The sequence below is a fragment of the Eriocheir sinensis genome, chromosome 43, assembly GCF_024679095.1.
Source record: "Eriocheir sinensis breed Jianghai 21 chromosome 43, ASM2467909v1, whole genome shotgun sequence".
NCBI classification, from domain to species: Eukaryota; Metazoa; Arthropoda; class Malacostraca; order Decapoda; family Varunidae; genus Eriocheir; species Eriocheir sinensis.
This window is the reverse complement of record NC_066551.1, coordinates 8,246,206-8,273,705: the sequence shown is the minus strand read 5'-3', so window position 1 is coordinate 8,273,705 and position 27,500 is coordinate 8,246,206. Positions and strand designations below refer to the sequence as shown.

Genomic DNA, 27,500 nt, shown 5'->3' with positions numbered 1-27,500 from the left:
TGCTCCATTATGCTGCGGGTGGCTCCTCGGCGCTGTGTAATATCGTCAGTCAACATCGTCATGGGATTAATTTAGCGTGTGTGTGTGTGTGTGTGTGTGTGTGTGTGTGTGTGTGTGTGTGTGTGTGTGTGTGTGTGTGTGTGTGTGGTGATTTGGATTTTATTTCGTTTCTTGTTTACCTTCCTTGTGTTTTTATTGTTTTTTATTAAGGTGTTTGCTATTTTGTTCGTGTGTGTGTGTGTGTGTGTGTGTGTGTGTGTGTGTGTGTGTGTGTGTGTGTGTGTGTGTGTGTGTGTGTGTGGTGATTTGGCTTTTATTTCGTTTATTGTTTACCTTGCTTGTGTTTTTGTTCATTTTTTATTATGGTGTTTGATATTTTGTTCGTGTATGTGTGTGTGTGTGTGTGTGTGTGTGTGTGTGTGTGTGTTTTGTCAGTCTCGTTAAGTCAATCTGGTCATCTTTTAGGCGTCACTGTTATCTCCGTTATTAGTTACCAATATTTGCTTCCATTACCCTCGGCAGTGATTGGTATTTTCATGTGATATATATTTTTCTGCCTCCTAACTGTTGCCTACGTATTGATGCATTATCATTGGCAGTTATGGCTCTTTGCTTTCTTTTCTTTTCCTCTCTCTTTTTTTACTTCTATATTTGATTTTTCTCTTTCTTTACTTTTTTCCTTTTTCCTTATTTTTTTTTGTACTCTGCCGTCGCCTTCAAGTATTTCATTCATTGCATGTTTTATCCGTATGTTCCTATTTCTAAGTGTTCTGAATATGCGCAAACACTTCACACGCAATATCTACGTATCACAGCACTCCGTGAAGTCACCCCCCTCCCCCCAAAAAAGGAAGAGCAAATAATCAGTTTGAAGAGGGAGGAAACATTCTCTTTCACAAAATATCAGAAGGGTATAAATAAACACAAGAATTGGAGAGCATTTGTATTATTCGTAAGTCGCGGTCGGAAATGTTGGAAAGATATTGAGACTTTCTTTAATGCGTGTGCAGGACCTGAAAACTGGCCGGGTGGATTTCTCTCCCTCCCTCCCTCTCTCCCTCCCTCCCTCCCTTCCTCTCTCTATCCATCAGGAGATGTGATATATACCCTGTTGTTGTGGAGGGACGGAGAGACGGAGGAAAGGGGGGGTGGAGGGAAGGGGGTCTCCATTGTGAGTGGAGATGGAGGAATATGAAAGTAGAGGGCTGTGGGCGGCTGTATCGAATGGCCATCATAAGCAATCACTTTGACTGTCCCAGTGTCCCCCAGCCCCTCCTTCTTCCCTTCCTGTCCACCCCTCCTCTCCCCCACTCTCCCCTCCCTCTTCCCCTCCTTCAGCTCCTTCCTCCCCCCTCCCGTCCCCTCCTCCACCTGGAAACTTACCCTCATCCTCTTACCCTTGAGTTGTTTCCCCCACCTCTCCATTTGCAAGCCTCCCCATTTTCTCCCTCCTTCTCCTCCTCCTTTTCTCTCTCTCCCTTACTTATCTTCCCTTCACCTTCTGTTCTCCCTATTTTTACGGTTCTATCTTTCCACCTCTCTATTTGCAAACTTCCGTATTCCCTCCCTCCCTTCTCCTTTTCCTCTTCTCTCTCTCTCCCTTTTTATCTTTCCTTCGCCTTCTATTCTCCCTCTTTTTCCGTTTCTTCCTTCGTTTCTTTATGTTGTTACTTCTCTTAATTTTTCTTTTCCATCTTTTCTTTTCTTCACATCTTGTCTTTTCTTGTATCTTTTCCCTTTTTTTCTTGTTATTTATCATCTTCCTTCCTTCAGTTTTATTTTCCCTTTGTTTCTTCTCCCTTTTTTTGTTTTTGTTACTTTTTTCTTCCGTTTTATCCTTCTTTCGTGTGTTTCCTTGTTGCTTTTTTTTTTTTTTCGTTTTCCCTGTTAATTCTTTCTTCTTCCTCCCTTCAGTTAGTTTTTCTCTTCCTTTTCTCGTGTTTCCTGTTTGCGTTTTCCTTTTTATTCATTTTACTTCTCTTCTTCCCTTCAGTTTTATGTTCCTTTCCTTCTCTTTTCTTTCCTTTTTTCCCTTTTCTTGTTACTTTTCGTCTTTCTCCCTGTAGTTATTTTTTTTTCTTCCTTTTCTCGTTTTTTTCCTGCTTGCTTTTTCCTCTTTATTCTTGTTACTTCATTTCCTTCGTTTTTGTTTACATTTCTATTCTTTTTCCTTGTTTTTTTTCCTTTTTTTGATTTTTTCCCTGTTCATTTTTTTTCTCTTCCTTTTCTCTCGTCTTCATATTGCTTTTCCTTCTTTTTTAAGTGCTTCTCTTCTTTGTCTTTTTATTTTTTTTATTCCTTTTTGTTTTTAGCTTTTTCTCTTAATTTTCATATATTTTCATACGTCTCTGCTGCCTCTCTTTTCCCTCCCTTCTTTCACATCCTCTACCTCCTCTTCCTACTTTTCTTCGTCTTCTCTTCTCACTTGCATCTCCTTACTTTTCTTTGCTCCTCTGCCTCCCTTCCTCCCTTCCCTTCCCTTCCCTTCAATTCTGCCACCTCTCCATACTCTCCTATTCCTCTCCTCTCCCCTGTCTCTCCCCTCTCCTAACCTTTTATCTTGTGTCAGCGTTCTCGCCTTCTCTATCCTTTACTTTCCCTTCCCTTCTCTTTTTCCTCTATGCTTTTACATTTCTCTACCTCATTACAATACTTTTTTCTTACTTCCCTTCCTTACCTTTTCCCTACCGTAACCTTCGCTTCGTTTCCCCTCCTTATCCTGTTCTAATTTGCCTTAACTATCACTGCTCTGGCGTCCTATATAATTGTCCTATCTTATTTTACCTTTTCGTTGTCTTTTGCTTATTTTTTCCTCTTACTTTTCCTTCATCAGTACTTTATCATTCTTTAAAATTTTCCTATCTTTGTCTTATCTCACATATTTATTGTTAACACGTTTTTCTTTATTTTTAGTGTCTTTCTTTATCCTTCCTTGCACTTCCTTCCTTGTTTCGTAGCCTTTCTTAATCCCTTCACCCTACTGTCTTTCTTTACCCTAACTTTTCCTTCTTTGCACCTTCCTTCCTTCCTTCCTTGTTTCGTAGCCTTTCTTAATCCTTTCACCCACCTCTATCCCCTCACCCTACTAGTCACTTGAACAACACCCTTCACCTTAATAACTCTGTCCTTTTTTTAGCTTCCTCTTCTTTTTCCCCATTCATTCCCTTTACCGTCATAACCTTTCCTTTTAACCTTCCTCTTCCCTTTTCTCTCACACCCTTCACTCTTATAACCCATCCATTTAAACTTCTTCTTCCCCTTCCCTTCTCATACCCTTCATCTTCCTCTTATTGCTTCTTCTCCCATCTCTTCTCTTCTCTTTACCCTCATCTTCGTTTCACCCACTGTACCTAATTGATTGAAGGCCCCCCCAAAAATTGAAGGGTCAGCAAGCAAGGGGCGTAGCAAGGGGAAGGTTAGAACATCAGGTTAATTAATACCTGCATCACCTGTAAACACCTGTATACTGCGACGGGCCTTTGGAATGGCAGGTAATGTGCTAATCAATCGTCTACCTTACCTCCCTTTCCCCCCGCCTCTCTCTCTCTCTCTCTCTCTCTCTCTCTCTCTCTCTCTCTCTCTCTCTCTCTCTCTCTCTCTCTCAATTTTTCTTTCTCAGTTTTTTTCCTTCCTTTCACTGTGCCCCTCGTCTTCCAGTCCCTTCCTTTCCCATATCATTAACTCATTCATCTTTTCCTGCCCTCTGTATCCTGCCTTCCATACTTCATACTTAGCTTGCCTTCCTTCCCTTGTCCATCCTCACACTTCTAAAATCTTTCCTTCCCAAGTTGTTTTGTTCTTCCTTTCACTGTGTCGCATCCCTCGTCTTCCTGTCCCTTCCGTTTGCATATCATTAACCCATTTATCTTTTGTTGCCTTCTGTGTCCTTCTTTCCCTACATTTTACTTAGTTTTCCTTCCTTCCCTTGTCTATCCTCACACTCCCCTGCCCGCCTACAGATTTCTTTCCCTGCTCAAAATGTATCCTTTCCTACCCGAGTATCCTTTTCTTTAATAGTTTCCCCCCTTGTTGGTATCCTTTATCCATGCAGTTGCTCTTCCTTCATTTGGGTATTTTTACAATATATGACACACCATTTTTAAACATCTTACTCCTCTTCCTACTTTCCTCTTTCTCTTCTTTCTTCTTTCTTCCTTCTTCCTCATTTCTTCTCCCTTTTTGTTTCTGTTACTCTTCTCTTTTCTTTAATATTTCTCCTCTTTCGTGTGTTTCCATATTGCTGTTTTCCTCTTTTTTCTCGTTAATTCTCTACTTCCTTCATCTAGTCTTTCTCTTCCTTTTCTCGTGTTTCCTGGCTGCTTTTTCCTTGTTATCTATGTTAGTTTTCTTTCTCTCTTCAGTATTATGTTCCTTTTCTTCTCTATTCTCTTTCCTTCCTTCTCCTCCTTCACCTGCATTTTCTTCACTTTCCGACAGGTATCTTTTGGTATGCACGTAATTATGACAAGGACAAGGTGTGAGCTGAAGATGGTATATATGAGACTAGAAAAAATAAGTGCTGTGTCATCCCTTATTTTGATGCTTATTGCTCTTAATGGCGTCAGAGGGAAGAATAAAGAGCCATTTTAGCGTGTCCGTGGTGGTGTGTGTGTTTGGGGTTGTGGGGGAGAGACAGGCTGGCGGGGATGTGGTAAAAGTGAGTGTGTGGTTGCCTCGCTCGCCGACAGATGGCAGCACGCGGCCAGTCCAGCTTCCTGCTCCTCCTCATCCGCTCCCACGCCCGCCTCCTCCACAGCCTCCTCCTCCTCTTCCTTTTCCTCTTCCTCTTACTGTTTATACTTCCATCTCTTCTCTGTACTCTTTCGCTCCTTCCTCCCTATACTCCAACATTCCTCTGTCTTTTCATCCTTCTCCTTTTCCTCCTTTTCTTCAGTTTCGTATTTTTTTCCGCCTTCATCATAGTGTAATTTGTTATTGTTTCTGTTGTTGATTCTGTTGCTGTTGTTGGTGTTATTGTTCTTGCGATAGTTCTTGTATATTTATTAGTTTTCTTTTTTCTCTTTCTTTTCTTTCTTTTTTCTTTTTCTTGTTCTTGTTCTTATTGTTTTACCTTGTTTCATGTTTCTTTTCTTCTTTTTCTTTTTCTTTCTTCTTCTTCTTCTTCGTTTTCGTCTTCGTCTTCGTCTTCTTCTTCTTCATACTTTTTCTTTTCTTCGCTGACTTTTCGAAGAGGTGAAGGACGAGGAATAGGTGTAATAGAAGGAGACGGAGGAATAAGAGAAAGAGGAGGAAGAAAAGGAAGAGAGAGAAAGAGGAAGAGGAGGAGTAAGGTGACAAAAGGGGAGTGGCATATGCTGTAAAATCGTGGTTGGAGATCATTTGGGAAAGAGAAGGATCTGAGAAAACATGGAAAGGAACAATGCAAGAAGACTTGGAAGTGTTAGAAGTAGAGGAAGTAGATCGAAGACAAGATTCAGGGATGTGAGAAGAATAGATCTAGTAAACGACGGCATTATTAGTAAAGGAAAAGTGCTGTTGTTCTTTTGTTGTTAATCTTGTTGATGTCGAAGGTATTGTCATTATTACGATAGTTCCTGTATTTTCGTTTGCTTTCTTTATTTTCTCCTTTTCCTTTCCTCCTTTTTCTCTGTTTTTTCTTACTTTTTCTTCTTTTTCTTTTTGTCCTTCCCGTCTTTTCTTCTTTCGTTTGTTTCTTCTTTTTATAGTCATGTTCTTTCTAGTGTTTATGAATGAATTTGTGAATGTATATGGATGTGCGGATGTATGTCTGAATATTGTCGTAAAACGCCTCTGGTAAACCTTGGCAATGTCGATAGGATGAAGAAAGTGCAATGATAAAGCGTGTTGTGACGTGCCTTCTAAATCTTTTTCCCGTAAAGCAGGCAACGATGTGCTTAGTCGTAAAAGAAATCGATACTTAAAAATAGCGAGGAAAGACCGTAGAGTTATTTATGGAAAGACGTTGATTTTGTTTTTGTTTATTCGTTTCCTGGAGACACAGATATAGATATAAATGTAGATAGATAGATATTTGGATAGTTAGATATATAGATAGATAGATAGATGGATAGCTAGACTGCTAGATACATAGGTAGATTGATAGTTAAATAAAGTTGATATGTAGATAGATAGATAGAACCTTACACACACACACACACACACACACACACACACACACACACACACACACACACACACACACACACACACACACATCCACCCCCACACACGTACGCACGCACAAAACACATTAGAAGATTAAGACCGTAATCTCATTTATACCAACACACACACACACACACACACACACACACACACACACACACACACACACACACACACACACACACACACACCTGTACAACTCATCCCCCAAAAGGTATAAACTCACACCGCCTTTGTTCAAAATCTACCTGGATGGAGGCGCCGACTCCGAATGAAAAAAAAGTAATAATAATAATAATAATAATAATAATAATAATAATAATAATAATAATAATAATAATGATACTAGTAATAGCAATAGTAATAATAATAATAATAATAATAATAATAATAATAATAATAATAATAATAATAATAATAATAATAATAGTATCCAGAGTAATAAAACGAATTGCCTTTCTCTAATTGAAATATCTTCTTGACAAACATCTTCATCACTACCTTTCAAGTACAAGATGAATTCCACGTAAAAACAACTCTTTCACGCCATTCTTTCCTCCTCTTCCTTCTCCTCCTCCTCCTCCTTCACTCAACCCTTCCCTTCATTCTCACGCCATCCCTCCTTCCCTTCTCATGTCCCTCCCTCCCTCCCTCGCATTTCTCCTTCGCTAAATACCTCCCAGCCCTCCCCGTCCCTCCCCGCCTCTTAGCTCGCCTTCAGTAGCTGCCTGAGGGAAAGTGTGAAGTATTGCGTATTGAAGTCTTGCAGGCAGTGTGTGAGGCGCGAGGGAGAGGCCCCGACACGCCCCACCTGCAGTCCGATACCTCTGAGGCTCCCCGCGAAGTCTATTATGTCGAGGTGTTAAAATACTCCCGACGCAGCGCACATCAAAAGACTGGCGACGGAGAGGCTGCAAGAATAGGAGAGAGTGTGTGTTGGGGCGTGGGGGGTACGGGGAAGAGAGAGAGAGAGAGAGAGAGAGAGAGAGAGAGAGAGAGAGAGAGAGAGAGAGAGAGAGAGAGAGAGAGAGAGAGAGAGAGATTGTGTGTTTGCTTGAAAAATAGTGAAGATATGGCATGGCGGTAAAATATCACGGCCTCCACTACTACTACTACTACTACTACTACTACTACTACTACTACTACTACTACTACTACTACTATTACTACTATTGCTGCAACTGTCCATCGTCCCCGTAATCGTTCCGTTTTTTAAGGAAGGAAAAGGTTAAGAAAAATGGGAAAATAACAGAAAATGGGGAAAATAACAGTAAATAACAGAAAATGGAAAAATAACAAAATGACAGAAAATAACAGAAAATGGGAAAAATAACAAATTGGGAAAATAACGAATGGAAAATTAACTAAAATAACAGAATGGACAAATAACAGAAAATAGGAAAAATAATAGAAAAGGAAGAAGGAAAAGAGTAAGGAGGAAAGGAAATACTCGAAATCTACTCATGACATTCTTAATTTATAACACACACACACACACACACACACACACACACACACACACACACACACACACAAGCTATTCATGGGTCTCGTCTAACCCTCTTCCTCTCTATCGCTCTCCGCTCTCCCTCCTTTTCTCCCTCTCCCTCCCATCTCCTTCCCCCTCCCTCTCCTCTCCCCCTCTTTTCCCCAGCCCACCATCTTCACACAGTAATTTGCAATGTTTTTCATCTTTGCTCACACCTCACGACAAAATAGTGGCAGGAGGAGGAGGAGGAGGAGAAGGGATAAGAGGAGGAGCTGGAGGAGGAGGAGGAGGAGGAGCATGGTGAGATCAAGAATAAGGTGTGATGTAAGAGGAGGAAAGAAGGAACGAAGGGAAAAGGGAGAGAAAGGTGTGAACGGGGAGAGGGAGAAGGAAGGGAAGATCGGAAGGAAATGGGGGGGGGAGGGAGGAACGTGGGGGGCGGGGGGTTAGGGGGCTATAGCTGCCATCCGCCGTCTACATTTGTGACAAGTTCATCAGTGCGGCTTTAATGCCCTGTGACAAATTGACGTGTGCTTTGGCCAGAGATGAAAAAGAGGAACATTATTATAATTAAACAAGATCCTGCCTTTCTCTTCTTGCCTCCACACCCCTCAACCCCCCCACTCCTTGTTTCTCTCTCTCTCGCTCGTTCTAACACCCCCCCTCTCTCTCTCTCCTCCCCACTCTCTTCTCCCCACCTCTCTCCTCTTCTTCCCTCCTTACCGACCTTAACTCCCTGACACTTCCCTCCCTCCCATCCATTCCTCCTCTTCCTCCTCCTCCTCCTCCTCTATCTTCTGGTGGAATATTTTAATTTCTTTACCTTTCATTCTCCACTTTTCTTAACTTTTTATTCCTCCACTTTTTTTTGTCAAGCTCCTTTCACGCTCTCTGTTCTTTACTTTACTAATTTTATTCTCTCTCTCTCTCTCTCTCTCTCTCTCTCTCTCTCTCTCTCTCTCTCTCTCTCTCTCTCTCTCATTCTATTCTTCTCTAACCCAACATTCCCCTTAAATTTTCTTCATTCCTCATACAATTGTGTGACACCTCTTTTCTGTGCCGCCTCTGTGCTGCTGTCGGCCCCATATCCCTTCCTACTTTCATCTGTCAGCGCTCTTGCCCGTCTGTCTGTCTTCGTCTCTCTTTGTTTTCTGTATCCCGTCTCTTTATTTCCTTGCGTCTGTTTTGTGTGGTTATTTACATCCGTTTGTGTTTGTTTGTTTATGTGATTTGTGTGTGGTTGTTTATGTAACCGTGTGAGTGTGTTTCTGTGTATGCGTGTGTGTGTGTGTGTGTGTGTGTGTGTGTGTGTTTCTGGTAGGCCATCACTGTCTGTTAGTCTGTCTGTGTATGTTTATATCTGCGTGTCTGTTTGTCTTTCTGTTTTTTTGTCTCCTCTCTTATATCTCTTCCTCTTTCCTCTTCTCTCCCTTCTTAACATCTCATCCCCTCTTTTGTTTTCTTCTCATTCCTCACTTTTATTAACTTTTCTCGTCTTTTCTCTTCTCTTCTTTTCTCTCTTCTCTTCTCTCCTCTCCTCTTCTCTCGCTCTCTCCCTCTCGCTCCTTCCCTGACGGCCAGTGTTCACGCGCGGTGACGTCTACCAAATCTTTGAACTGTCTCATTTTTTCTTTGAGGTAACTCCAGCTAATTAAGGTTTCTCTCTCTCTCTCTCTCTCTCTCTCTCTCTCTCTCTCTCTCTCTCTCTCTCTCTCTCTCTCTCTCTCTCTTCTGCTCCAACATTCTCTATATTTTATGGCGCTTTTATATTTATGCGTGTATGGGGGGGGGGGGGGTCCTTAAAAGATAGGTCAGCTTTTAGCATGTATCCATATATACGCAAGATCTTGTATATACGTGTATGTATCGCACGCCTTATTCACAACCAGTACAATGGATTCTTTCACACTCACATTCTCATACACGTTACCTGCATCCGTCTAATCAGTTCGCTTCCCTACTAATTAATATTAGTTGTCATACCGCCGTTATCCCCTCCGATGGTCGCAGGAGTCGCGTGTTTCCCCCCGACAGGTTCTCGGAAATGCAATTATTGCACGTATCGACCATGTGATTCTCAGGCACACAATCGTAGGTGGCTCCGGCTGTATTATTGGAGTGGACGGAAAGCAGATATATAACTTTAAACATTGAGTTCTCTGTTTCGAAACGTGTTAAGAAAACATACTTGGCTTCAGTTATATATATTTTATTTCAGGTGTCACTTAATTTGCTCTTTTTATAATTTGCTTATGTAATCGGGCAATTTCATGTGTGAGGTGTATTGTACATAGCGTCATGAATTAACTATGTAACTGACTGTCTGACACTGTTGTGTTGTCTAGTTTAATAAGGGAAGTGTGCTGGTCGATACAATGCTGGTGCTATTTTTAAAACTTTATCCATCCGTTTTCGTAACTATTTGTTTCCGTTGAAATTTCTAGTAGTCTTTACCTGTGGCTGTGTTCGTTGTCATGGTACGGGAGTGTTAGGTAAGTATTTACTTACCTCTTTATCTCGTCCTTTGATTTTTTTCTTGTGATATTTTCTTTATCACAGTCACTCATACGGCGCTGGAGAGTAAGATGAATATTTACTGATCTTTTCATCTTGTCCTTTCATTTTTCTCTTTCGCCATCTTTATTACATATTCACTTGTGCCTAATAGACTAACTCATACTCCTTTTTTTCCCTCTAATTAATGTGGCGTCCATATCTGAGCGGCCACAAGCTGGAGAACGCCAAAAGAAATTTAGTGATAATTTTCTCCCTTTACATCTTTCTCTATCTCTTTGTGGATCTTTGTGTGAGGAGAGATGCAATAGAGCTTTTTAAATGTAATATCTAACTCTTAATTAGTTTTGGGTACGCGGCGAAGACGGAGAGTGTGTTGGTGTGTTGAATTATTTTTGGCCTCTTATTCCTGTTTATCTGTTTGTCGTTTGTGAGTTTTTTTTTGTGTGTGTACGTCTTTGGGATGAGTGGTTGACTTTGTGTGCGTCTTAATAGTGGTGATGGTGATAGTTACGTGTATATGTGTACAAGTTGAATGATGAGCTGGATATATGACCGTAATGTAATGTGTGTGTGTGTGTGTGTGTGTGTGTGTGTGTGTGTGCACGAATATGGGTGCTGTGTACGTGTATGGTCTCGATGACGTGTGGGCGTCCGAGAGAGAGAGAGAGAGAGAGAGAGAGAGAGAGAGAAGAGAGAAGAGCAGGAGGAGGACGGGGGGCCGCTTCCACCCTGCGAGTCACCATCTATACGGAGGAAATACAAAAATAAAATCAAGGAGAAAATTCATTACTAGGATTCACAACAACAAAAGCCGAACACACTTACCTGGAGACGCCTGGCGAAGGGAACACGACTTGCACCCCAACGCCGTGACCCAAGAGAAGCCAGAATCGACCCACGGAGCCGCCGCAGCATCCGCCCCTCTTCACTGACACCAGACTAACGTAATATCAAGAGATGAATGTTTGAGGCTGGGGTGTAGAATGCTATCTCCACCCTAAGACCATCCCGGAGCAGCCCCAGGACCTTAAACAAGACCCTAGAAGCCTGAAGGAGTCTGTAGGAGGTTAAGATATGCTAGCGGTGTCGTGGGGAGGTTGCTGTGGTCGGCGGGTGAAGGGTAATGAGAGGGGGGAGCTAATGTGGGAAGCATCGTACAGGTGGCGCGCGGGGCGGTGGCAGGAGTGAATATTACTTTAGCAACAACAAAGACTCGTGTAAGGATCAAAGGAGTGTCGCTGCATTGTCTGCGTGAGGGGGGAGAGGGAGGGAGGGAGTGTGGTGGTGGTGGTGATGGTGGTGGAAGAGAGAGAGAGAGAGAGAGAGAGAGAGAGAGAGAGAGAGAGAGAGAGAGAGAGAGAGAACTTCGCTACCAACTCATAATGAATGAAACCACAATGTCTACAGGTGTTTTAATTCCAATTCTCTACCTTTTTTCTCCTTTTTTTTCCTCCTCCTCCTCCTCCTCATCTCTCTCGTCCTCCTTTTCCTTTCCCTCTTCCACCTGCTCCTGATCTCCCTCCCTTCCGCTTCCTTTTCTTCCTCCCTTGGTTGCCTCGTCCTCCTCCTCTTCAATTCTGGTTCCTCCTTCCTTTCGTCCTTTGTTTCCTTATTTTTATTATGTTTTTTGATCCTCATTTCAATTTTCATTATCGTAATTTTTCATTTGTCTCATTTCAGTTTCTCCTCCTCCTCCTCCTCCTCCTCCTCCTCCTCCTCCTTCTCCCCCCTGCCATGCCGGATCCAGAAAGGGAAACAAAGTTGGGCAACATTTTAAGAACTCTCGTCATAGACTAAAGTAATTAAACCACACACACACACACACACACACACACACACACACACACACACACACACACACACACACACACACACACACACACACACACACACAAGGACTTACATCTGATATATAACTAAAACTTAGAATATATATATATATATATATATATATATATATATATATATATATATATATATAGATATCTATAGAGAGAGAGAGAGAGAGAGAGAGAGAGAGAGAGGAGGAGGAGGAGGAGGAGGAGGAGGAGGAGGAGGAGGACACATATTGAGTACCAACATTACAATAGAAAACCGGGTGGCTATGGCATGTGTGTGTGTGTGTGTGTGTGTGTGTGTGTGTGTGTGTGTGTGTGCACCGCGCGCGCGCCGCCTCGAAGTATCTTTAATAGATGCCTTTTATGTAAGGAAAGAGCGTAAGAGTGTGGGATGAAGGAAATAAAAAAAAGAATGGGTAACACGGTTCTCTTGCTGGAAATGTTCAACTTTAAAACTGAGGAAAATCAAGAGTTACTCCTTCCTTTGTAATGCTACATTTTTTTAGTATTTTGATATCAATTAAATGATCTGTTTTATTACCGGTCCCCCCCCCCCCACACACACACAATGTAATGCAAAATCATCAGGATTTATGTGTCATTCACGAACTTGTGTCTTTTTAAATTGAGCTACAAGCTGCTGTGTAATGGTTTTTCACCTCATTAATTTTGACCATTGGTCCAGTATAGTTTCCTGAGGGCCTGGCGAATGGCCTCAGCCCTTTAGTGATGCGGTAAAATATATTTTAAATTGCTGCCCTAATATGAGTTGATGTGACTGGCTTGGCCCATTTTACCCCCGTTGTTCCTCTTGACGAATGTTGCTAACGTAAATGTTAACTGAAGATCTGGAGATCATGTGAGTAATCTTCCACCACTCGGCGATAATTTCGGCGATGGTTGAAATTTGACAGGTGCTTTTTGTAGGACTAACACGGGTCTTCTGGATCACAACATCCCCGCGCTGACCACTTGGCCACTCACCGGCGATGCCCGACCCGGGGAGGGGAAAATAAACTCCAACTATATATTTCTTTTATAGTTCCCGTTTGGCAAGTGTTCTAACCACTGCACTGCGAGGACAGTTTCTCTCTTTTGTTCAAATACACACAGACACACACACACACACACAGAAAAGTAAATGAATAAAAAAGAAATACAAAATAAATAAAAGTAAAATAAATACATAAATAGAACCCTAGAGATCTTAGTCGTTTGTGTGTGTGTGTGTGTGTGTGTGTGTGTGTGTGTGTGTGTGTCAGGAAGAGGGGAGATAAGCATTAATAAATAGAATAATCTCGCAGTCAACGCAGGGAATGTCATTAACGAAGATCTTATCGCCGTCGCCCGTGTGGCTTCCTTTCTGTGGCGGGAGTCTTATCTTCGCCTTTGCCGCTGCACATAATTTATTGCACTTATCTATTGCTTTATTTTTTTCTTTATTTTTTCGTTCTCTCCCTCAATGAGATCGCCTTTTATTTTTCGTTTCCTGCTTCATTCATATTATAAAGAAAAGATTATTTTTTCTCCCGGCCATTCGTAACCAGAAAAAAAAAATGTTTCCTTTTGACTTGGTTTTAGATATTTATTCTCAAAAATCCGAATAATCTTTTCATGTAATATCTTCGGCTTCCCGCTCCTGCCTTTATTCTCTGCTTTGTCCTTCCTCTCCTTCCTTTCTCTCTCTCTCTCTCTCTCTCTCTCTCTCTCTCTCTCTCTCTCTCTCTCTCTCTCTCTCTCTCTCTCTTTTCACTGTCATCACTTTCCTTGTCCTCGTCCTTCTAGTTTTCCTCCTCATCGTCGTTGTCTCCTCCTACTCCTCCTTTTCTTTTTACTCCTCCTCCTCATCGTCCTTCTCGTCCTTCTCTTCATCACTTCTTCCTTCTCTTCCCCGTCCTCTTCATCCTCATCCGCCTCTTCCTTCTCTTCCTCCGGGTGCAAAGGCTCGACTCCTCTTGATGATTCTGTATGCAGCGCTTCCGAGAGATGGAATTAATTTTGCCGCTCTAATGTGTAGTTTCTAGGTTTTTATGCGTCCTTTGTTTTCCCTCCGAGATGAAAATTGTACAGCCGAGTCGGTGGGGCGCCATTAACACCTGAATTAATTAAGGAGAAACTAATTCTAAGGTGTCTGGGAGCACACACACCTGTCGTAATGCTCACCTGCCCCCTTCCCTGCCCCCCAAACACACACACACACACACACACACACACACACACACACACACACAACACAACACAACACAACACAGCACAGCACAGCACAGCACCACACCACACCACACCACACACACACACACACACACACACACACACACACACACACAGTAATCGCAGTCGTCTAGTCGCTGGGAGCCGTTTTAAGTAATTGCTGTGATAACTATTCCAAGATATATTTTGCGTTACTTATGTTTCGCACTTTTGTTCCCGCGCATCTGTATTCACTTTCCGTCGTTTGTTCGTATCGCCGAGACGCGCGAGTTTTATTTATTATTTATTTTTTATTTTTTTATTTTTTTTTGTCGTCGAGGCGGATGAGTGACGCTTCTCGTTTTCGTATTCGTATTTTTCACACGCGTTAATTTATCAAGATTTTTTTTAAGCAACATTCATCATTAAAATTTTCGCCAATGGGATCTTCGCTCTTGATTTCTTATTAATTAATTCCGGATTCTTAGAAGTAGCGCCTTTTGTGAAGCGGGAGGGAGGTGGGCGAGAAGGAAAGATTAGATTCTGTAAGAGTGCTTGGCCCAGTTATACGGCGTGAAGGTAAGACTTTTTTGTGGTTACTTGACGGTGAATCTGTGGAACTTTCGTGAGTGGTACAGTCAACCAAGAAAGGACATCCTACTCCGGCAGATGGATAAATATGAAATGGGTTTAAAACATGCGGCAATTACAGTTATTAGTTTTCGTTCATTCTGTATTCGATCGTTCAAAAGACGGTCGATACTTTTTTTCCCAACTGCATCAAGGTCACAAACAGAATACCACCATTGAACCACACCAAGGAAGAAGTCTCAAAATAGCCGATACCTGCCTAACACCGCACTCGACCTGGTGATTGTAAGAGCAAGACGCATCCTTACTAACACAACAAGTTCAGCACACAAGGAACCAGTCTGGAAACCTTGTGATGCATCTTCGCCTCATATCATTAAAATAACTAATTTAACTAAACCAATGTAATGAACACCGCACGATTAGAACAAAGAAATATAATATTGACTAACGTTCTTGACCATATACAATAATAGGAACAAGTAATTTTGCTGTATCTTCACTAACTATAATTCACCTTCTCTAATCCCTCTTCGGAAGGCAGAGAACACATATACTCAATTACGTTTCTTCAATAATTCCGATTAATCTATATAGCGCTCTGGCGTAATCCACTTAATGGCTTATTCTCATCTGATTTTATTTCATCGCATTAAAGGCTATTTCGGTGACTCCCTTCCGTCGCAAAATACTAATTCACTTAATAGCTCTTCTGGATTCACTCTAATTCACCATCGCTCGGTAATTCCCTTCCAGTGAGTGCCACATTATTTCGTTGTATTAGTTTCCTTTCGGCGCCGCAGTAATTGGCTCACGCGACGCTCCCGAACGGATAGCGGCGGGAAATCTCCATCCCATGATTAAATAATGTGTCTCTTTGATCACTGTCTTCTGTTTGTGTTCCTCGATGCCTTTGATCTCCCTCTGTATTAATTTATTTGCTTGAAGTTCTTTGCTTTTAATATCTCGTTATCATTTTTAATTATTACTTATTTTTCCTATACTTTTTTTTTTGCTTCAAGTTCTTTGGTTTTAATGTCATGTTATCCTTTTTAATTATTACTTATTTTTCCTATACTTTTTTTTTGCTTCAAGTTCTTTGGTTTTAATGTCATGTTATCCTTTTTAATTATTACATATTTTTCATACACATTTATTTCCTTGAAGGTCTTTGTTTTTAATGTCTATGTTTTCCTTATTAATTGTTTGTTGTTTTTCTTACACTCTTGTCTCTTTACTGACGATATTTTTTTATTAACAAGTCATTCAATTTTCCTTCACTCCGACATAATAGTGGATTTTACTTACGTTGTGTTTTAAGGTTCCTTTCTTTTAATTATAATACCTACGCCAATCGTTTATATTATCAGATTAGTGAGTGGACCACTATTTTATTTACTTATGACTTCCCAACAACTTTTTTTTACTACTTTTCAAGCTTTTGTTACATTTAAATATTTAATTCCAACTCTACATTTTATAATCCTGAGGTTCCATATTTTTCCTACATATTCTTTTACTTGCAGGCATTTTCGTATTTTTTTTTTTTACAATTTCATATATTTCTCCCAGGTACTGTTTTTGTTTATATTCAGCTTCCAAGCGCAAGTCTTTAATCTTTTTTTCCTTTCGTAATTACATCTCCCCCGGTGAGCAGTGAGGCGGCCCGGGCTTCACACCTCGCCCCTCCCGCCGCCCCTCCCGCCCCTTTGTCTCCCTCCCGCCTTCACGCGCCTCATTATCTTCCTCCCGCTCCCCGCCGACCCATTATATGTTTCGCGCCTTCTTTACTTTATCTAATTACAGTTTTCCTTCCTTATTAAGCTCCACCTGATACAGTTTATTTGTTTCAGTGGTGATTTGTTTATGATTTCCTTATCTTTATTTTGTTTTTGGAATTGATCGTATAAATATTTGGGTCTTCGTGTCTTTCTCGTCTCATGCTGCCTCAGTCTGTTTTCCCCTCCCCTTCCCAGCTCTCAGTCAGACAAGGAGGTATTTCCATTCTTCACTTTTCTCTTCCTTTTGTTCTTTCCCTCCTTGTTCTTATCCTCTTCCATTTCCCCTGATTTCCTTTCTTTTCTCTTTTTCGAATTGATCGCGTATATATTTTGGTCTTTTGCAGCTGTCTCCTCGCGTCACGTTCTCTTGTCTGGAGCACACAGCCACACAGCGTTATATTTTCTTTACTTCCTCTTTTCTGTCATTTATTCTTTTTCCTCCATTCTCTTTCCTTTTAACATTTTTTTTCTGTCATTATGTTTTTTTTCTTCCTCTTCCTACTCCACCAATTATAATATCTCCACTTCATTCGTTTTTCCCTCCATTTCTCTCCTCCTGTAACAAATCATATGTGTCCTCTTATCTCACTCGCTTCAGAACCTCTTGGAAATCTTGATATTAAACTCCTGATTCTTTTTACGTTTCCTTTATTCAGACACCCACGACGTTCACAGGTTGTCAGCGTGTTTTTTCCTTGACATTCCCCAAAACTTAAAACATTCCTCCTATATATGATCATTGTTTTATCATGGTTTGTTGACATAAGACTTCTCTACCTCGCCATCTCCTCCTGTCTGACAGAAACACGCGCTACCCCAGCATTAGCACACGTTTTCTTTTATACATATTCTCTGGAAGGGGAGGCTAACATGTTTACGGTATGTCACCAAAGAAACGTTAAAAGTATCAAGGTTGACTTTAAGACTACGAATATGTGGAGACAGTGCATATTAGAGAGCAACTGTTATTCTTATTCTTATTGATATGACTATATATTATTATCATACACGTATACGCCTTAGTGAAAATCTACGGTGTCTTCAAGCCATTTTTCATTACTACTACTTACCTAACAACCTGAGTTCCTCCTATTTTTAGAGCCTCCTTCCTACTAATGACTCATAGCGGTTCACAAGGATTTTATCTACTGCCATCAACTAATCAGCCCGTGAACTGCCATGATTCGTTAGAAGTAGCAAAGAGGCTTTATGATAACGGGCTTAAGTTCTGAGTGATCAAGGCGACTTTTGTTAACAGGAAAAGTGTACTGGTAAAGATATTATGTGTGAGATAGGTAGAATGATATATAAATAGATAGAGATAGATGGATTTGGATAGATAGAAATAGAGAGAGGGAGAGATGTATATTTTGACATAACTTGTGCTTAATTCAAATGTGCTTGCTATCAGAAATAATGTAAATGAATATAATCCCCTTGACACTGTACAGAAGACCTAAATGGTACATGAGGAAAAGGCGGTATAAGGAGGAACTAGGAAAGGGCTTACGGTGCAGAGTATAGAATGAGAGAGAGTGAGAGGAAGAGAGGGAGGGAGGAAAGTTAGGTAAGAGAGAAGGGGAAGGAGTGTGACGGAAGTAGGAAGTAATTCGTGCTGAGTTGATACTATTTTTATTTGACGTCTGGACGAAGGGGAGGAGTAAGGGTAAGGAGGATTAAGATTATGGTATTTCAGTAATTCCTGCCCCTCCTCTGACTCATCCTACTCATCACCCTCGTCCTCCTCCTCTTCCTCCTCATCTTTTATATGCAACGGAACGTGTGCTACTTTCTCCTCCTTTTCTTGTCTTAAATCTTTTCTGGTCATGCCCCAGTACTCCCATTCTTCTACGTCTTCGGCAAGCAAGAAGAATAGTTAATGTAGTTGCATCTTTGCCTCCTCTTCCTCCTTCTACTACTACTAATGCTATTACTACGATGACGACTACTACTACTACTACTACTACTACTACTGGTATACTACTACTATTACTACTACTACTACTACTACTACTACTACTACTACTGGTATACTACTACTATTACTACTACTACTACTACTGGTATATACTACTATTACTACTACTACTACTACTACTACTGCCGCCACTACTACTATTACTACTGCCGCCACTACTACTACTACTACTACTACTACCACCACCACCACCACCACACACACACACACACACACACAGGTGATTTACCAAGCTTTGTACCTTAATTAGCTTAACCTCGCACTCAAGATCTCCAGTCATATTTTTTTTTTCTTCTCATTCTTTTTGTCGAATGTACCTTTTTTTCTTCTTTCTCTTAGGCCATTTTGTGCTGGAGCTACTCTTTATGACGCAGTGTTCAGGTCGTCTCATTCATTGTGACGGTCATTCGCTTTAACATGTCGGGTGTTTGGTGTCTACTGAAGTTCGGCGTCCGTCTATTGTACTGCCATGGAAGCCACACAAGTCCTCGTGGCGATTATATTCACTCGGCCTCCTCTGGCGCCGTATTAACGTTACTCCAGTTTGTCCGCCTCGTGTTGGAACAGAGTATTAGCTTCAACAGGAGTTAGGTCAGTAGGGAAAGTAGAGGGGTGGAAAGTACTTGCTACATCTTCATTGAGTCATTTTAGATGAAATCAAGAAAAGGTTAGGTGAGTAAGGAAGGTGGAATGGTGGAAAGCGTTAATTCATTTTCGCTTCCTTCGTGGGGAAAGGAATGTTAGTTATGACAAGTGTTTGTCAGTAGAAAAGGTGTAAGTATGGGGGTCAGTTATTTTTGAGTTTTCATTAGTCTGAACAAGGTTGGACCAGTAAAAGTAGTAGAGTTGTGAGTGGCAATTGGATCTTTCTGGTTTTGACAAGAAATGGAAAAGTCAGGCAAGAATTAGTCATTTTATTTCGATATTATCACGTTAGTAGTGAATATCAGTCTCAACAAGAGTTAATTAGGCCGCTAAGGGAAACGCGTGGGAAAGAGCTATTTAGTCAATTCCGTATTGTTTTTCTCGTGATGAACGGGAATGTTTGTTTTGACAAGAGTTCGGCCAGCAGGAAAACACGAATGCGAATTGTAACAGAACTTGGCTAAATAGAAAAAGTAAAAGTTGGGGACGGAGACGAGGTTGCTGTTTTCTACATGCTTTTTATTATTATTTTTATTATCTGTGGGTGGTATGTGAGGCTCCTTCTGACGGCAAGGTCACTCCTCAAAGCACTTCTCACCTTCCCCAGGTTTCCCCCGTACACACTGTCCGCTGGCCGGTGCTGCAAGGAGGGTGGCCAGCACAGTGGTCAGCCCGCCGTGCCTCGGCCAGGATACTGACCCGAAGTGAAGGGAGCCATTGCCGGAATTATTGACGCCTGAGCTGTGAGGTGTGTTCAGTTTTATTATGTGGAAAAATATATTTTGCTTCATATATTTTAAAGCTTACTTCTTAATGCTGTAAAATAACAACGATACTAACAGTAACAAAAATGAGAGTAATTATAATAGAACTATTGGTACTGAAAATAGTATTGCAAATAATAACATTATATATTATAAGTTTTTCAGTAATATAATCCTTTTCATTTTAATGGTAATAATTATTTTTATTAAAATTATAGTAATAAAAATGATAATTGTCATAGATATTTTTAGGATATTTATTATTATTATTATTATTATTATTATTATTATTATTATTATTATTATTATTATTATTATTATTATTATTATTATTATTATTATTATTATTATTATTGTTATTATGATTACTACAATTGTAAACAAATATTTTCCAAAAAGGAGACAACGGAAACTTTTAGAATGTGATGCGCGTCGTTGCAATAGTTGTAATGAATTTCCAGAGCCGTGAAGAGAGAGAGAGAGAGAGAGAGAGAGAGAGAGAGAGAGAGAGAGAGAGAGAGAGAGAGGTTCAGCATGATAACACATAATTAATTGACACAATGTTGCAGAGCTCAACACACCTCGCCACTGACTTGCTTATGTATCAGCACTGTTGTATATCATATATTTTTTTCTAATGTTTATAATCGGACAGTCCAACTGTAAACACATTACAAAAATTACTGACGATAAAGTAATTAAATTAACTGTAATGATACTCAATGGCACAAAGGACTCCCGGCCAATATGTGGCAGCTCCAGAGCACCAGTTGTGTAGTACTTCTTTATTCGTCCATAAATCTAAAGTCTGGGATGTCAAAGTAAAGGAAGGAAGAGTGGAAATGTTCGTACATGTCGCTCAACAAAGTAGTTCGGCAGACTCATAGGAAGCAGTTCTAATAATCATTATAGGAAATTGAAAAGGCAAGCCATTAACTTTGAAATGTAAAATTTGAGGCGCTATCTACGGGCAAAAGTTGAAAATCCCCCTGCGTGACACATTTGAAATTTAAGTAAGATCACCATGCGACTGTGTAACAGTAAAATAATATAAATACATCTCCCCTCCCGAAATTGACCTCTCTTTCGGCCACTCCTCTGAACTCGTTTTTTATAGGAGCAGTGATTAGCGGGCTTTTTTCCATTATTGTTTTCTTTTTTTTGCCCTTGAGCTGTTTCCTTTTCTGTTAATAAAAAAATCCTTGCATAGAAACTCCTGAACCCCTGCACCTGCCCGCCCTTTCCTTGTACCCCTTTACCTGAGAGTTAATTACTGTGTGTGTGAGCCCCGAGTCACCTGTCCTCATCGGCCCACATGTTTGTCGTCATCGCTAAGCCTTCCGTCACCTACATCCACTAAGCCGCTCCCTTTCTCGGCTTCCCCGCCTCTATCTGGCCCGTATACACACACACACACACACACACACACACACACAAACACACACACACACACACACACACACACACACACACACACACACACACACACACACACACACACACAACACACACACACACACACACACACACACACACACACACACACACACACACACACAAACACACACACACACACACACACACACACACACACACACACACACACACACACACACACACACACACACACACACACACACACACACACACACACACACACACACACACACACACACACACACACACACACACACACACACACAACACACACAACACACACACACACACACACACACACACACACACACACACACACACACACACACACACACACACACACACACACACACACACACACACACACACACACACACACACACACACACACACACACACATATATATATATATATATATATATATATATATATATATATATCTATATATATATATATATATATATATATATAATTTTTTTTTTTTAACCTGGTAGCTGCGTGGATCATGTTTCTTAAAGGACCCTCTAAGCGAGAAAAAGGAGAAAAATATCATCACTCACGCAAACCATTTCATAATATACATTAACGCATTTGTGATCAGTTTATGCATCATCTATTTTTTTGGGGGGTTATATCACGGCAAAAATTTGGTCCGTCGCCGGTACACGGTAAAGCCAAGAATTGGGCCCGTCGCTGTTGCCGGTGGTTGGCTGTCAGCACTTCTAACGGCCCGTGTTCAGGAGAGTTCCGAGTTCAATCCCCTGCCTGGGAGCTGGGAGCCGATTTCAGCGCCGAGTGGCTTAAAAAAACCACCCACATGCTGTCCAGAAGACCACCTATCAACCTAGATTCTAAGAAAAGAGATGGAAGAGGAGGCTGGGAGAGCCAATGCAAGAATGCAAGGCCTATAAACACTCGCCTGCGCCAGAACGGGCTGGGCCGACATCAGGACCTACCGAAAAGAAGCCTTGACCGACCATCAGGATCCACTCCAAAGAGAACCGGCGCCGGCAATAGGCTGTGCAAAAAAAAAAAAAAACCTTCGCCGAGTGGCGGAATATTACCCACACGCTGCCCAGATCTTCGTTCAACCCTAACTTCAGTAACTTTTGTCAGGAGGAGCACCTGGGGGCAGCATGGGCCAAGAAAGAGTCATTTAGCACGGCAGCCACTATAAATAACATTCTCCTGCGTCAGTAACGGGCTGGAGTCGTTGAAGAAACCCCCGAAGAAAGACTACCGGCGCTATAGGCAGCGCCTAAAACACACACAGACGTCTGTTTTTGTTCGCTTACAGATATAGTTGACGATGGCGGTGATGTTAATAATGAAGGTTAAGATAATGGAGGTATTCGAAGCAATATTGATCAGTATATTTACAGCAATAAAAATGATAATAATAATAATAATAATAATAATAATAATAATAATAATAATAATAATAATAATGATAATGTTTGTTGAGCGTTAGCCTTTTCGTATGTTCTTTGTACTGGTTGGAGAGTCAAAGTATTCATCAGGCTTGTCATATCGTGTGTAGTGGTGTTCTCTGGTATTAGGTATCACGAACTACAAAGTGTCGCAATATCTGTCGTGACACACTACTCGTGAGCTACCGGCAGGCATGTAAGGTGTTACTGAGTATGGTCACTGTTACCATAGAGGGCAAGAATTATATATCTCTTGTTAATCACCAGTAAATGTGACAGTTAATTAACCCTATGTGGGTCAACAGCAAGTGCCTAAAATTTGCGTAAGGTGACTCAGGCGACGCTCGGCTTAAATATTACGCGAGCGTTACTAGGCCAGGGGCACGGCATGCGTTCGACCCCTCCCTCTCCACCCTCCTCTTTGTGACCTTTTTCCTGTAACCGCTGTGCACCTCGATATGCCCCCTTGAGTGCTCCAGCCGGGAACCAGCACACGAATGGAGGTCAGGTCAGCGTAAGCCGTTCTGAGGGAAATCAAACCCTATAGAATGGAAGCCGCTGTGTGAGGTACAACAAATACCTTCACGGCGAGAGGACTCCAGTTTAAGCCCCGTAACAAGATTTCCAGACGTATGTGGAGCTTGTGTGGCTTCCTCGGGTGCCAAGCATTAGGAAGATATCGGTTTGTTTCATCGTTTTTTTGGCGTTTCTCTGGTGAATATCTGGGCCTGACGGTCTTCATTTAGTCTCCTGTGAGTGGGATATATGTTAGAGAAAGTGTTCGAAGCTTGGGAGGAGTTTACAGCCTCCTTAGACGCCTCAGATGCCACCCATGACTTTGAGGGAAGCGGAGGGAGGTTGGGGCGAGGAAGAGGGGGTGAGACCCACCGGCAAATGGTGAAGTGTGTGTTGGTATGTGTCACTGGCGTCTGTGAGCCTGTGAGGAGCAGACCGTCGTGTCGTCCCTCTCTTGGATTACCCGCCTGAAGAACACAAGCTGGGTAAGGAGAACCAGGACACCCTCTCACTACCCTACCCACTTGCTTCCTTTTCATCCGGTGTACAAATCGTTTAGTGTGTGAATGGAGTGAATTAAGGTTTGCAGTCGGCGGCATTATAATCAAAGTTTCAGTGGAAGGTTTGGTAGGGTTGTGGATGAGGAGAACCAGGACACCCTCTCACTATCCTTCCCACTTGCTTCATTTTCATCCGGTGTACAAATCGTTTAGTGTGTGAATGGAGTGAATTAAGGTTTGCAGTCGGCGGCATTATAATCAAAGTTTCAGTGGAAGGTATGGTAGGTTTGTGGATGAGGAGGCCAGGTAGGAAATAGCTGGTTATTGGGAGCTGCAACGTGAATTCCAGCTGACCTCTTGTGTTTATATATCTCCATGTATCCATGTGTATTCCTCCTACCCTATCTTTTCTCCTCTCTCAATACCGTGTCTCAACTCTCCCAATCTGCACCCGGCCGCTCAACGCTCGAGAATAAACAAGAATATTACGAGACTACAAGAGGCCAGTTGATCTACTCATGAGAGCTCCTGATACGTAGACATTCACCGTCTGCCTCACCTCCCATAAATCTATCCAACCTTCATATAAAACTTTCAGTCGTATTTTCATCAACTATACATTTGCTTCATTCCTCTTCTTCTCGATTTGTAAAAAACTAAATGTTCTCCTTCATCTGTCTCGCCATGTCTCCTCCGATGGCCCTCCGTTGTCCTTCTCACGGGTGTTCTGTATCGTCTCCGCCAGTTCTTTTCCCCCTACCAGTTGCTATCCATATACAGGGGCCTTGTTCGCCGTCGTATGGAGTATGCATCTCATAATTATATGGGGGGGGGGGGGCTCCACAGACACGTCTCTTGAACATAGCAGAATCAAAGGCTCTTCTTCTCACTAACTCCCCTAGCCGAGCATAGCCTAGGAACACCGCAGACGCAACAGGCACCTCACACCAATTTTCAGCACAAACTAACGTAAAAGTAACCTCTACATACCATCCTCTGGTTTAATCATGCCGCACTCCCCTCCTACAATCACCGCATGGTTTCTTCTTTTTTTCCTAGTACGGAGTCAAGTATCCTCTCTTTGACATCCTCATTCTGCGTCATATAAAACATTCTTAGTTATTTTTTTTGTCGTGCTCTATACGCAACAGTTGAAGTTCTCTGCCGTTGCAAGTTTTTTTTGTCTCCCTTCACGCATTGCCACATTACTTACACAGCTTATGTTTATTTTATCACATGTCTGTGGTTGGTATTATAAAACATACTCGCTTCTCACGTCACCTGTTTCTAAAGGTCAAAGAGGGGGTCAGCCGGGTTCTAATGAGTGTTTCTTCAGGTTCATGGTACAGAAGAAGACTCACACTACCACCAGGGTCATAAAACTACCCCTGGAAATGCCCACATCCCCTACGAAAGCCTTGTCAAATATGTGTTCTTGGGCTGCGATATGTCTTGTAAAACGACCCTGTGAGTCTTGTATTCTGCTTGTCCATCACTCTGTACCAATGCGTGTTTGTGAAGTGCGCACCAACAGTAGCTTCTCCAAGGTCTCCGAAACTTGGGAACATGAACCAGGAAAAGTGTGGGAGGTGTAAGAGAGGAAGAAATACATCTGCAGTTTCCCGCGGCATTTGACAAGAATTTTCTGCGAAGTCCCGGGTATCGAATAAACAGAAGAAAAACAGACCGCATGAAGAGTTACGTACAATGGATATGGGCAGCTCAGTGTGGAGTATCTAATTGACCTTCCTGCGTTCATATTTGGTGTGTATATAATGCTCTCTCTCTCTCTCTCTCTCTCTCTCTCTCTCTCTCTCTCTCTCTCTCTCTCTCTCTCTCTCTCTCTCTCTCTCTCTCTCTCTCTCTCTTACGGGAGAAAGAAAAAAAGTAAAAAAAGATAGAAAGGAAATGCAGGACGGAGGAGGTGATAAAAGAGCAGTGTAGAGGGAATGAAGGAAAGGATGAAGGAATAAAGGAATGAATGAAGGAACGAAGGAAGAGAAAGAAGACACTTGTAGGGGCTTCACATCACCACCCGGCCTTCAGAACACCACCACCACCACCACCATTACCACCACCACCATTACCACCACCACCATTACCACCACCACCACCATTACCACCACCACCATTACCACCACCACCACCACCATTACCACCACCACCATTACCACCACTACCACAGCCACTACCCCCTCCCCACCACCACCACCATCAGTATCATCATCACCACCACCACCACTATCACTAGCAAAAACACTAACAACAATAACAAGAACTAAAAAATAATGATTCAGAGAGAGAGAGAAACCGTGTCCCTCCCAAAAGAAAGAAAATAGACTGATTATATATTTTTACCTGTCCGTCCGTACCTGCATCTTTGTCTTGATACACGTGCCCCATTTTCTATGACCCCGACGGCGGATGTGGGTCAGCTTGAAGGAGGGGGGAAGAGGGAGGGGGGAGGGGGGCAGGTCACATATAGGGCTTCCTCTCTTACACTAGCTGGGGGAGGGGGGTGGGGGTAGGCGTCGGGAGTAATGGTTAGGTCAAGCGACTAATGAAGGAATGGAGGGGTGTGAGGGAAGGGGGGAGAGACTAAGGGAGGGTTGGGGATAAGGGAGTAGTTTAGTAAGAGGGAGGGAATGGGAAGAGGGCAGGAGCTTAGCTAAGTGACAAAGGGCGGAGGAGAGAGAGAGAGGTAAATGGGTAGGGATATGGAGGAGAATAGAGGGAGAAAAGGGAGGAGTTTTAAGGATGGGGGATATGGGAAGTGATGAAGGGAGGGAGCGAGAAATGTAAAGGGATAGAGGGGTGAAGGGGAGGGGATAGACTGGGAAGGGTAGGGAGGGATGTGGAGGAGAATAAAGGGAGAGAGGGAGGAGTTTTAAGGATGGGGGATTTGTGAAGTGACGAAGGGAGGGAGGGAGGAATGTAAAGGGATAGAGGGGTGAAGAGGAAGGGATAGATTGTGAAGGGTAGGGAGGTAAATGAGGGTAGAGGGTGTTAAGTAAGGAAGGGAAGGAGACTTAGCTGTAGGTCTGATAACGCAGGGAGGAGTAAGGGAAGGAGATAGGGACTGATAGGGACTTGGGAGTGAGTACCGGAAAAGAGGAAGGGTGGGAGTTAAATAAAGGAGATAGGGGTGGGAGTAGAAGGAAAAAGGTGGGGAGTAAAAGGTAGAAAGGGGGTATTTGTTAAGTTAGTAAAGGGAAGGGAGTAAAGGGAGAGGGTTAAAGGGATTGGGGCCTAATGCAGTGGGGTTTCTTTCATCGGTGGGAAGATTTGAGGTATTTTGGTGTGAATATTAAAAGCCTACATTTACTATTATCACTACTGTTATTATTGTTGTTGCTTTTATTGTTGTTCCGTTCTCTAATTCTCTCACTCAAGTTTCATTATATATTATTTTGACATTTTCTCATATTCTCGTTTCTTCATTTCCTTTCTCCTTTTTTTTCTTTTTATTTTCAGCGTTTTGGAAGACGGTATTCGATGTTTTTTTCTTTCTACTTGTGGTCTCGGTGGTGGTGGTGGTACTGTGTTGTTGGATTTTGGTGTTTGTGGCGTTGAAGTTTGGTGTTTGTGGCGCGTCTTTCCACACGGTCCACTCATTTCTCTCGTGTTTTTATCTTTTTCTTCTTCAATACTTTTCACCTTGTATTTCTTGAGGTGT

The 27,500-nt window shown here is 42.0% G+C and overlaps 1 protein-coding gene across 3 annotated transcripts in view; it reads left to right on the top strand.

The window, feature by feature from the left end:
• The window catches only part of LOC127010432 (transient receptor potential protein-like), a 73,118-nt gene that overhangs the window by 18,374 nt on the left and 27,244 nt on the right, over nt 1–27,500 (top strand). For 2 of the 3 annotated variants that reach the window (XM_050884578.1, XM_050884579.1), the window contains exon 1: nt 23,665–23,809. The gene's annotated coding sequence lies outside the window, so the exon portion shown is untranslated. Of the gene's footprint in view, nt 1–19,783; nt 19,925–23,664; nt 23,810–27,500 lie in introns of those variants that run through there. The other variant, XM_050884580.1, reaches the window with a different exon arrangement.